At 40.9% G+C, this 12132-nt stretch overlaps 1 long non-coding RNA gene across 1 annotated transcript in view; it reads right to left on the reverse strand.

The window, feature by feature from the left end:
• Positions 1 to 11914, reverse strand: part of LOC120368563 — a 54633-nt gene extending 42719 nt beyond the window's left edge. The window contains exon 1 of the long non-coding RNA XR_005582646.1: positions 11845 to 11914. This is a non-coding gene — a long non-coding RNA (uncharacterized LOC120368563). The remainder of the gene's footprint in view (positions 1 to 11844) is intronic.
• Between the last annotated feature and the right edge of the window lie 218 nt (positions 11915 to 12132).

Here is a 12132-nt window from a genome sequence, read left to right on the forward strand (position 1 = left end):
TGATCTAAGGAATCTCAGCCCAACACCAATGCCATTTTCCCAGGGAGCAACTTTGCTTCAAGAATTGACTTTACTCAGAGACCAAGTATGAAGGGATGGAGTAGGCCCTGAGGCCCCCTACTGGAGGCCTCGTGGGCCTGCTACACCCTGTCCCAGAAAAGGGCAGTGGAGAGGGTCCTCCAAGCTGCCTAGAGTGTCTGTGTGGGATGCAGCCAAACAGAAGGGGCTGCAGGGAACAGCCAATCAGGGCCCAGGAGGCTAATATAAAAAGAGCTGCAGGGCCAAAGTGAGTTCAGATCTTGAACAGAGCAGTGTTGGCAGAGACTGGGGGGAGCAAGAAGGAGCTCCAGGCTGGTTGCTTGGACTCAACCAGTTCAAGGCCCTGAGGTAAGAGTTATAAAAGGTGCTAGGTCCTTGGGGAAGTTGCCCAGGGAATTCTAGCAGTAATGCAGTTTATGTAAAGGTATGCAGTGGATGGCTGCTATCTATAGGTCCCTGGGCTGGGATCTGGAGTAGTGGGTGGGCTTGGATGTCCCCTCCCCTCCATTAACTACTGGGGAAGTGGCCTGGACTTTTGATGCATCCTAGAAGGGGGAACTGAACTCTGTTTGTGGCCAAGCAGTAGAGCTAAGGTCCAGAGAGGGTGAAGTCATTGCTTCCAGGGAAGAAGCCCCGTGGCCCTGCTTTATACCAGAATAAGGACAATTTGAGAGAGTGCAGAAGGGGCTGAGAGATAGTTTAACCAGGATAATGTGATAGGCCCTGCTGGACTGAATGAAGAAGAGTGAGCCCAAGGATAGGGCTGCAGATAAAGAGACGTGACAGAGGGTAATGACAGAGGTCACTGTTGGACTTGTTCCCCAGAATGGTAATGGTTTATTTCACATACAGACTGTGTGTGACTTGGCTAGAGGGCTGAGTTGCTGAAGACTCACCACAAGGCAGAGAGAAAGTACAGGCACACACTCTGCCAAGGGGGGTACTTGCAAGAGGTGATGCCACCCTATTACACTAAGGCTCTGAGCAAATGCTCCTGCTGCTTACACTACACTGTCCTATCTCTCAGATCTGCCCCTGTAGAGAAAGTTGCAAATCCCAGACTAACAACAGTACAGTATGTCTTCCCAAGACCGAAAATTTCCTCACACAAAAAGAACTTAAAAGACTATTAGTGTCACCAGATGATGCCTGCCTTAACAGTATCATCATATCTATTGGACAGTGATCCTCATGGGCCGCTTAATATTTGGAGATTTGATTCAGAGAATTTCCCAAGCATGGACAAATTGTCATGAAATTTTAACTAGCTTCATAATGAAATTTGATTATTTTTTTTTTTGGCAGGTTCCTTTGTTCTGGAAAATTATTTTGTATAGCTTTCTCTACCTGTAAAAAACAGCCTGATGTTTATAAGAAAATTTCAAAGCAAAGATGTGAATTGTTTGCAAAAATATGAAAACATATTTTAAACTGACTTTGCAAGGGAGGAAAATGTATTTGGACATTAATATAGATAAGTCTTCAGAACTCAAAATCTTAAGTCACATTATATTAAATACAATCTCTCAATTAGAATTCCCTGTTGAAATTAAAAGTTTGTAATTAATGATATCTCATATATTGTACATGCACTTGAATAGCATCATTCCTAAAAAGTCATATGAAATCTAATAGTGATGGATCAGCCTTCTATAACATTTTAGACCAATCTATTGAATTCTGTAGCAGGGATAAAATCTATAGGTTTTTAGAGTAATTTTTTCTAACTTCCTATTATGGGCTACATGATCAGTTTGCAATCTGCCCTGAAAAAGAGGCTTCACGTTTCTCTAGGGGGAAGTACTCTGTTGTACACTAGCAGCACATTAGAGTCATCTGTGAGTTGTTCTGGCTGTTGCTTTAGAGGTGGAATCCAGGCTCCGCCCATTCCTGGAATGCCTGCCTGCCCATCAGTGAGCACCTGGGGGAGCAGCAGCCCATGGTGAAGATGTCCTATGTGCTGGCCTTAAATTTCCATAGAACTCAATTGGTTTAATCTCTTTAAATTCCAAAGAGCAAATTCCTTAATGAATTTATGTAGCTGTCTCTAAATAAATATTAGATATTCAGGGCCTGCTCTTGTAACATGCTAACCATAGAAATTTCAGGATTTACAACCTTTCCGGATCAGGCTCTTGCAGAATGCCAAAACCTGTCCACCTTACTCATAATGAGAAATACTAGGGAAGTGTATGGGTTTGCTCACATGAGTAAGGGAGCAGAATTGGACTGGTAGTTAGATTACACAAGAAAAGCAAGAAATGCCAGGATAGATGTATCCTACTGCATTACTCCACTTTTTTTCAGATGAAACTCTAGCAGATTCAATAGGGACATTGATGTAAAACTGGAGCAATGTGGCAGTGATACAAGCCTAGTGCATTGAATGGCTATTAGAAAACTAATCATGACCAGGGTCAAACTCTGATGTTGGTTATATGCATAGAGCTCCCAGTGAAGGTCTGTGGGAACTACGTTTGCTTCTCTGGTCATACTGGAGCTTATTTACTTAGCATGAGGAATGACTGTATTAAAATGGTTGGATAATATAGATCCATATCTTCTGATTGCTATCTGAATTGTTCTGAGTACATTCGCTGAATAAGTGGACTCAGAATCAGCTAGTGCTTCATTACCTTTTCCACGTAAACTTGTCTTCCCTTGGCACATTTTATCCTTTTTATCCTGAATGACTTATAGCAGGTTCCTCTTGTTCCTTTTGGGGTCTTTCCAAGCTGGAGGACTGTGTAAATTAATTTCTTGCTGACCTCATTCTCCCTCACTATTACTTTTCTTTCCTTCCCACCCGTCAGCCCTCACATTTATTGCCTTCACTTTATTTAAGCTAGTCCTGGCTCCAGAATGTTTCACATTTTGTTTAGGCTAAAAATAAATAAGTATACATGTCAAGTGGATTCTCCCACGTCTTCAGAATCTCAAACCTGCCACCAGCTACATTTGGTGTGTCACTTTGCATCACACTAACCACACTTCTCAGATATGAAACCTGCCTGAAAAGGGGGCTGAAAAGGAAAGTGAGCACGTAATGAGGTATGCATAGTTTGAGAGCAGCAAGCTCAATTTGGCAGATAATTTGCTTCCTCCACATCTGTACCTACACCATGATAAAATACATTTACTATTTTTTTTCCTGAAATGTGTGGCAGCACCATCAACTATTATGTTAACACTAGACACGTCTATAAATATTTCAACAGACTGGCAAAACTAGGTTGTGACAGCCTTAAATCGGTAGCGTGGCAGGTATTAAAAAATAATCATCCTCTTCTCCTTTTGTTGCTGGTAATGACTCAGTGATGGTTTTGTTTATTTTTAATATTTCATTATCATCTTAACATGTAATACAAATAGACCAGCAATGCTGGAGTAATCAACATTTTGGAGGAACTATAAAGTCTTTAAAATATTCAGCAGTTTTAGGAGAATTTCACATGAATTTCCATAGCATAAAACAGCCAACCATGGTATATAATGTATTAAAAGTCAGTAGGAGCTAAATCCCTGAAACCCATCTCTTCAGATCAAGTCCAGGTAACTGGGCTTAGCATAGTTTGGATTATGCAAGACCTAGGAGAGGTGTCCTTCCCCACATCTTGTAACAACAATGTAGGAACTCCATAGGCATGGCTACACCTCTGATGTGACACTAACTCTCATTACTCCTGCATTTCAATGTAGGGTTGATTTGTGTAGTGGCTAATCTGCCAACCCTACCTCCCTCTGCTTCCTCCTCAAATCCCTGTACGTAAGGATGTGCAACGAACCTTCAGAAAGAACCTTGATCAGTAACACTGTCTTTCTAGGAAGCGGATATTGCTGCAAGATCTTGCATAGTGACTCTCTATGAATTTAGTAGAAAACTTTAGTGAAATCTATGAAATTCAAAACTAATCTCTGGTGGGCAAGACTTTTCTCAATCAATCTACATACCACATTTTCAGTCTAAAGCATCCTTGCTCATTACACAGTTTTTCATGTATGAACAGTTTGCTTCTATTCAATAGTATGCTGCAGAAAACTTTTCCATGTACTGAAAGTAATGTTCTCACCGTTATCACACACCAATTGGTTGCCTTTTCCCTATACTAGATTACAAATTTTGTTTTCATATAGTACCAAATCCTTACCAGCTTTAAGCATTTAAGCAGCGATTTTATGTTGACCAGGCACTTTGTTACTTAGATGCTTAATTACTTTCTCTATTTCTCCTTCTGAAATTTCTAGCAGTGAAATGTTTAATTTTTCACCTTCTTTGCATCTACTGTTTTGATTTGGTGGGTCTGGCTGGCTGAGCACTTCATTAAAATGTTCTTACCACCATTCCTCTTGTTCTGTTTTCACTGTTAACTAACTTCCATCTATCACCTTACTAATACCACTATGACTCTGGAACCATGATGACAATTCCTTACATATGTAAAACAGTTTCTTAGAATCATGTCTCACTGATGCTTCTTTGGCTTCCCTTGGTTTTTTATCAAACCATTCTCGCTTATCTTTCCAACATATCTTCTTCACTTTTTTCAGGACACTGGGTTGTAGACAGTCAGGCTTAATGGTAGTCTTGCCTAATGGTCAGAGTCCAAATGCCAAAGCCCAAGGTCAAAGCAGAGTCCAAACCAGGGCCGAGGAACAGAACCATAGTCAGAATCCAAATGCCAGAGCCAAGGATCAAGACAGAGTTGGAGTCAGGAATAGAGCCAAGGGTCAGAACTGGATTACCTGAAACTGGGTTTGGCAGGAGAAGGGCTGATTACAAGGCAGGATGAAGGCTGGGACTAGGACTGGAATAAGGTTGGATGCAGGACAGGGTCCAGGCTGGAGCAGGGCTTGGAGTGAAGTGAGCATAGGGAGACAGAGAATCCATGGCCATGTGCATTGAGAAACTGCTGGTCCCCTGCAGCTGATTAGCTTAAGAACACACCTGACTGTCTTAGCCAGTCAGGTGGTTCTGCTGTGGCCTTGCTGCACTCATTGAAGACTGGTCAGGCATAGCTACAGGCCCTCATTCCTGACAACTTCTTTGAATGTTCTACATACTCCCATTGCAGTGTCCTTTGTTCGTTCTTCAATAAATTTCCACTCTTCTGTCCTTGGTTCAAGTGAAGTTGTGGCAGCTTCCAGTGGTAAACAAGTTTAAAGTTCGCCCATTGTTTCTCTATATCATCACTGCCGCTCTTGAATCTGTTTGAGGGCTGGGTTTTAAAATAAGACCCTCTATGGCAATTATTGGACACTTTCCTAGATATTTTATGTAATGGGAAGCAAACTTCCAGAAGGCTAGAATCAGAGACAATGGGTCAATGTTAAGAAGCACCACGCTAGTAATTTAAAAAAGGACGCAGTGTGACAAAAATCAAAGATAAACTGAAGAAGGATCCCATGGTTTTCAAACAAATTGTTTTGAAACCATTCAGATATTTAAATATTTTAAATATATAAATGTGAAATTACAGTGTATTGGGGTGGGTATACACTGATTGAGATGAAAATAATGAAACAAAGGACCTCTGTTAGATAAAATGCAAACACCAAAAGCTTTTCATCATGCGATTGGAATTAGAATCTTTTTGGTAGTTCACACTGAATGAAGTGGGCACTGGGGTCAGGACTAATCTTTAGAAGCACAGAGCCCTCATTTTAAAACCACATTTGATTGGTTTAATGGGAGTTCTTGAAATGCTTGGATAAATAATAAATGTGCCATTCAACATATTTCCCATATTCAGATTACTGCATCCCTCAGAAAAATCTGCTTAGATGTAGAGTTGGGAACCAAGAATAACTCTCCAGGGGCCCTACCCAGCATCTGGGAGTATCTGAGTCTAGCCTTTGGTAGCACTTAGCAAAGAAAAATAAGAAGACAAATCATGAGGTCCTTTCCTTTTTTTTGGAACACTCTTGTTGACTGGACCCACTAATAATGCAGTTCAGATATAGGCTGGAGCCCAGGCTCTGAGACTCTTCCCCATTCTGGGATTTAGAGCCCAATCCCCAATGTCAACACTGCAATTTTTAGTCCCACGAGCCTGTATCAGCCAGATGACACTGTGCTGTGGAGCTTTTATTTATGTGTAACGTACCTATTGACTCTATACAGACAGTGAGTGCTCTTAGAAGTAATGTATTACAGCCAACAATGTTCGCTTCAGCCTGTTTTTCTTTAACTGTACTTAAAATTTATTGTTACGCCTCTTTCCTTCTCCTTAACTTAGAGAAAAATGTCTTCTCTATACAACCATCTATGTTGCAAAAGTTTGTTGCTCATTTAAGGCAATCTTGTCAAACCAAATTTCCAGATTTATATGTAAATGCACTATAGATCAATTAAAAGATAAATATGACTTTTTTATGTAGGAATAATCTCAAGAAAAATGCAATTCTCAAATCTTGATACAATATCTAATGATCACCAAGTAATTAATTAGGTGGAAGATGAAGATGGGAAATCCCTGTTTTGTTGGAAATTTTACTTTCTAGTAATTGCCTGGTTTATGGTCTGAGATTTTAGTCTGTCTTCATAAATTTTAAATATTTTTATTATTTTGAATAGATGACATGTTGAATATATGCAAGAAAATGATCAATTCTTCTAAAAAACCCAGACCAAAGATGACACATTGGAAAAAAAAACTAATATCAGCATGATATCTAGGTGTATTACATAGTAAAAGCTAAATTAGAAGAACATGGAGGTTGCAAAGTCAAGCACTCAAAGTGGAGACATGCCAGCATCTAGGTTGCCCATACATTGGCAGTAGAGGAGAAGGGATAATAAGTCTCTGATCCTGCAATTAACTCTGTGGGGAACCTTGAAAGGAGCTCACCTACATGGAGTAAATTACAGGACCAGGGACTGAGATAGTATGATTTTTTTATAGTGTGGTGAAATGTTTAGTTATTCAATATCCTGAACACCTTATTGAAGGAAGGGAGTTATAATTTTATTTATAAGTATTATTATATTTTAAGATAGATATGGAGACTGGTTTTCCACTTTGCTACACATCTTTTATGTTGGTTTCATTTCACTGACCCAACATGGAAAACACCCATATAAAAGAGCAGTGAATCAAGTCTTTATAGTGTATTATGTGAGAGTTTAGCAGCACTTTTACAGCAAGAGAAAAGGCATTTTTGTGGTTAAAGCATTGGTGTGGGACTCAAGAAATCTGGCTTCAGTTTTCAGTTCTAACACAGATTTCCCATTTGATTAACATGTGACACTTAACCTCTCTATGCTTCAATTCCCCATTGCTAAAATGGAGGTGGTAATGTCATTGGGAGGTGTTATGAGGATATATTCATCAAGTCTTGGGAGACACTCAGATACTCTGGTGAAAAGAAGCTAGATTGAAATGAGAATCAGGAAGAAGTCTGTCATACATGAGAATAGATTATATCATTCATAATTCCATAGATTATAAAGCCAAAAGGGACCATTATGAACCAATTAAATTTAATAACCAATCTGTAACTGAGGGATTGCAGAGGTGACCTACTGAATTGAAGAACAGTCGCTGACTATCACTCACTGTTGGTTATCCTCCTGCTGGGTGAATCCTGAAGGATTCTGATGAGGATGTTTCGCTTCTCCTTAAGCAGTGAGGAGGGAGGCACAGAGATGGGTTAAAATGTATTCCGTGATTGTGAAATTGCTAGATCAACAACTGTAGACCCTGAAATATTCTAACTGTTATGAAGTTGGTCAGGAGTTAAGTGAACTAAAACTATTGAGTCAGGCTGTGTCCTTGATCATCTAAGACCGCAGTAAATCAATGTCAGATCTGCATTTAGTAAATGACCATCCCCCATAGTTGCAAAGCAGATACAGTTTCAATTGACTGTGCACATAACAGAAAGTTATTGAACAAAATCTCCAATTCTGGTCAAAGTGGCCGTTCACAGTGGACACAATCATACTTTCTTCCCATATTGACTCCTCACTGCAATCAGGTTCCCTTACATTCCCAATAGTCTAAAAAGAAGAAGATAAGACAAGCTAACTCGTATTCAATGGAGTTGCTGAAATGGATCGTGGTGTTCAGACTGAGCTCATTGCCTCAATCTGGTCTGAACATGACTGTTTTTTAAAAAGACCCATTTTTCAAGCTGACTGATGTACGACATTATGGAATAAGACATAACCTGTTTGTGTTCTGAATGCAATTTGAATATGAATAACAGATCACTGCTGCACTATACAACAGAGCAGATCAGCTGAAAAGGTACGGTGGTCACCCTTAGACATCTTCCAATTTTGGAAAAGGTTACCTTGGTGTATTCCCTACCCTTTCCTATGTTTATTATACGGAATGACTAGAGAATACTGCAAGAATGGAGCTAACGTTACTTATTTCTCTAAGGCGACTGGGAGGTTTTTAATAGGTTTTAATTAAAAAGATCATTGTAATCTTACGGCACTGAAATACCACTCTTATAATAAATCTATTATTCCTCTAACAGATTTTTATCTAACTTTTGGGAGGGGGACTAAGCTATAGTCTGGAGAGGCAGGAAGCTGGGGTGCACTGATTCTGGGAAGTGTTTCAGAATCAGGAAGACCCAAGTGCACTGGAATCTCTTCTCGAAAACATGGGTCACAACAGGAAGTCAAGTTCCCTGTAGTGGCGTGTGGAATGGTAAAGGGAAGGAAAGAGAAGGGGAAAGGTTTGACATTTGCGGGAGGTCAGGACATTGCTCATCTTGGGAGTGGAGACTGGAGTGGAAATGCATTGTGACCAGTGCTGAGCAAAGAGCTGAGTGTGGTAGTGAACAGGAAGCAAACAGCCTACTAAGAAAGGATATATGTGTGAGCAGGGGGATGAGGGGGTGTGGAGTTTGCAGCTGAGAGCTAAGGTAGCAGAAGGCAGGGCCGGTGCAAGGATGTTTTGCGCCCTAGGCAAAACTTCCACCTTGCGCACCCCCACCCTGAGGCACCCCCCGTGCGGCAGCTCCCCCCCTCTGCCCTGAGGTGCCCCCCTTGTGGCAGCTACTCACCCCCACCCTGAGGCACTCCCCTACCCCTGCTCCACCTCCACCCTGAGCACACCATCGCTGCTTCACTTCTGCCTCCCAGGCTTGCGGCGCCTAAGCTGATTGGCGCCGCAAGCCTGGGAGACGGGAGAAGTGAAGAAGCTCACCCCTGCCCCACCTCCTCCCCGAGCACGCCATGACTGCTGCACTTCTCCCGCCTCCCAGCAGTGAAGCAGCCACGGCGTGCTCGGGGAGGAGGCGAGGCAGGGGTGAGGTGGGGCGGGGAGTTCCCCTGCGTGCCACCCCCCCTTACTTGCTGCAGGCGGCCCTCCCCGCACTCCCCTGCACCAGCTTCCTCCACCTAAATGCCGGTGGCGACCGGGGTGGCTGAAGACCCGTCCGCCACAGTCACTGCTGAAAAAAATGGCTCCCCCCAAATCCTAGTGCCCTAGGCGACCGCCTAGGTTGCCTAAATGGTTGCACCGGCCCTGGCAGAAGGGGGTTGTTTGTTTGTTTTGTTTTTAGCTTAGAGGGGACAAAGAAGTTGAAGACAATATCAATCTTCAATACTTCAGTGCAGAATACTAAGAGTAATTATGATAAAGTCAATGCTAATAATGATCCTACATTTATACATTAATACTTTACATTTACATCAGGCCTTTTGTTGCATGGACACTTTTTTTCCAGTGTAAAGAACTGCACTCCTAAATTTCCAGTGGATATGAACAAGGGGACCATACTAGCTCTTCTGCACTTCTAATGTGTATTCTTTTTGTCGGTGCATGAGTCAGCAGAGCCCAACATGTTATGCACCAAAACTTGTGAAATTAACTGTATGGAGTAACCTAAGGATGTGGAATGTGTAAAAAGTGAGATTAAGACATGACCAGATCATTCTGCACTTGGGTAAATGACCCCACAAGATACAAGTGCAAGTTGACTGTCTGGCACCTTGAGCCCACTGCATATATTATCACGTACCATGCCACACTACATGTTGCAACACCCCATTTGTCTTGTGTACCATGGTATCAATGAGTTGACTCTTTCCTACATTTCTTTTCTCCTTCTGTCTGTTGTATCCACTTGTCACTTACATTGTAAATTGCTTGGGATGTTTACAAAGTCTCAATGGAAGGGTTTTTTTCCCAAGGTATTAGCTTTTGTCTTTCAATCCCAGTCCATCAAATGCAATTACGCAGCAGCATGGTAATGGTTAGGATGTGAATAAAAGGGCTAGCTTTCTAATACATTCTTAATGTGATTCTTTCACATTGAGGAGATGCAGTAATAGCTGTCTGTATAGTTTTAAAGCAAATTATGACACTTCACACTTCCTGTTTGTGAAAGAACACTTTGTGCCTGAAAGAACCCCAATCACTGAAATTTGATACTCAGTGTATTCTGTGATTGTGTTCTACCCCATACTTTGCATAGCAGAAAACATTAGCAATTTTTTTCCCAAGCAATTGAATCCAATAGCACTGCATTATGTAGAATGAGTACTTCTATTAAACTCCTCACTGGAAACTTATTAGCCACTGTTGAAAATAAGAGCAAAACTCAAATGATAATAAAGACCTCTGACACCTAATCTATCCAGTAGCTTTATTATATTTAACATAGAGGCAGCTATGTGGAATATAATTATGTTTGTAGCTTTGCAATTCTCTTGAACATGAGTGCTTATCTCTGTGTTGTCTAGTACTTATCTTCCTGTTTTAGAATTTTCCATAGGGGGTCCATGACTATAATATCTAATCTCAGAGATGGTGAATATTTTTTTCCTTTTATTCACCCCTTAAAGGGCCCCAGATATAACACATGAAAATTATTTTTTTAGAGCAAATAAGTAGTGTAAAGCAGTCTAGACCTATGTCCAAATTTAGATCTAGAACTAAGCATTTGATTCTTCACATACCCATCATAAGTGTCGATTTTGGAATCCTGTTTATCAGCCCTGATGCAATCATCTTTTTATATACCCACAACCGCATTGCCATTCAGAACTTGGATGCACAGGATATAGAGGGTCAGATTTGGAAGTGATTCTAAGTCTTGTGAAACTGTAAGGTGATTTTACTTACCAGTCCTCTCCATGCAGACATTAGACCAGCTTTTACTTTCTCTAGGCTCTTGGGCCAAACTCAGAAGTGGTGTGCAATTTCGATCCTCTTCCACTCAGACTAATTCACCCTAATTTAGAATCCCTTAGAGCTAGATCCACCCACTCCGCTAATGTCTAAAGGAGCATATGGCACTGTGATTTACACAATGAGGAGCCAGAAGATGGTTTAGGCACATTCAGCCTCCTCCCCCCACCAACACACAGACCACTTCCTGGACCAGCTTTTGTTTGTTCCTGCTGCTGTGAAAAGATGGGTGGTCCTGTGGTTAGCGTTCTAGCCTGGATTTGGGAGACTAGTGTCCAAGTCTCTCCTTTGTCACAGCTGACTGTGGGCAAGTCACTTACCTTTTTTATGCCTCAATTCTCCTTCTGTAAAAGGGAAAGAATAGTGCTTTCCTGCCTCACAAGGGTGTTATGGGGATAAATATGTTGGATGTTGCAAGGTTCTCAGATGCTATAGTAACAGGGGGCATAGAAGTACCTAAAATAGATACTGGTTTCTCAGTATGTAGGAGGTTATAGCAAGTTAGATTACATTATAGTAATTCTAAGGATGTTTTACAAGAATAAGACACTCTAAGTAAGTAAAATGGCTCTAAATTGCCCATCAATTTTGGCCAATAGTATCTAGCATTAGAAAACCAGGGTATTACCCACTTATACTATACTGTAATTACCTTATATAATCTCTGAACATGTAGATAAATCTTTGCAGAGTTGTTATATATTTGCTTTGTAGAATCAGCCTAAACTGTTAACTTCACACACAGTTACCTGGACCATAGCCAATAGGATGCCTTCATTTTTTTGGCTGTGTATTTATATGCATAGTGATGAAATTATATTGAAAATCTAAAAAAAAAAAATCCATATCTCATCATGGCCTAATCATATAAGCTATTTTTCCTTCTGATTAACACTGCTGCAGGCAAACTAAAGTTTTCATTATCTTTGAACTTCCTATG

Source organism: Mauremys reevesii, linkage group 7 (assembly GCF_016161935.1).
Source record: "Mauremys reevesii isolate NIE-2019 linkage group 7, ASM1616193v1, whole genome shotgun sequence".
Classification (NCBI taxonomy): domain Eukaryota; kingdom Metazoa; phylum Chordata; order Testudines; family Geoemydidae; genus Mauremys; species Mauremys reevesii.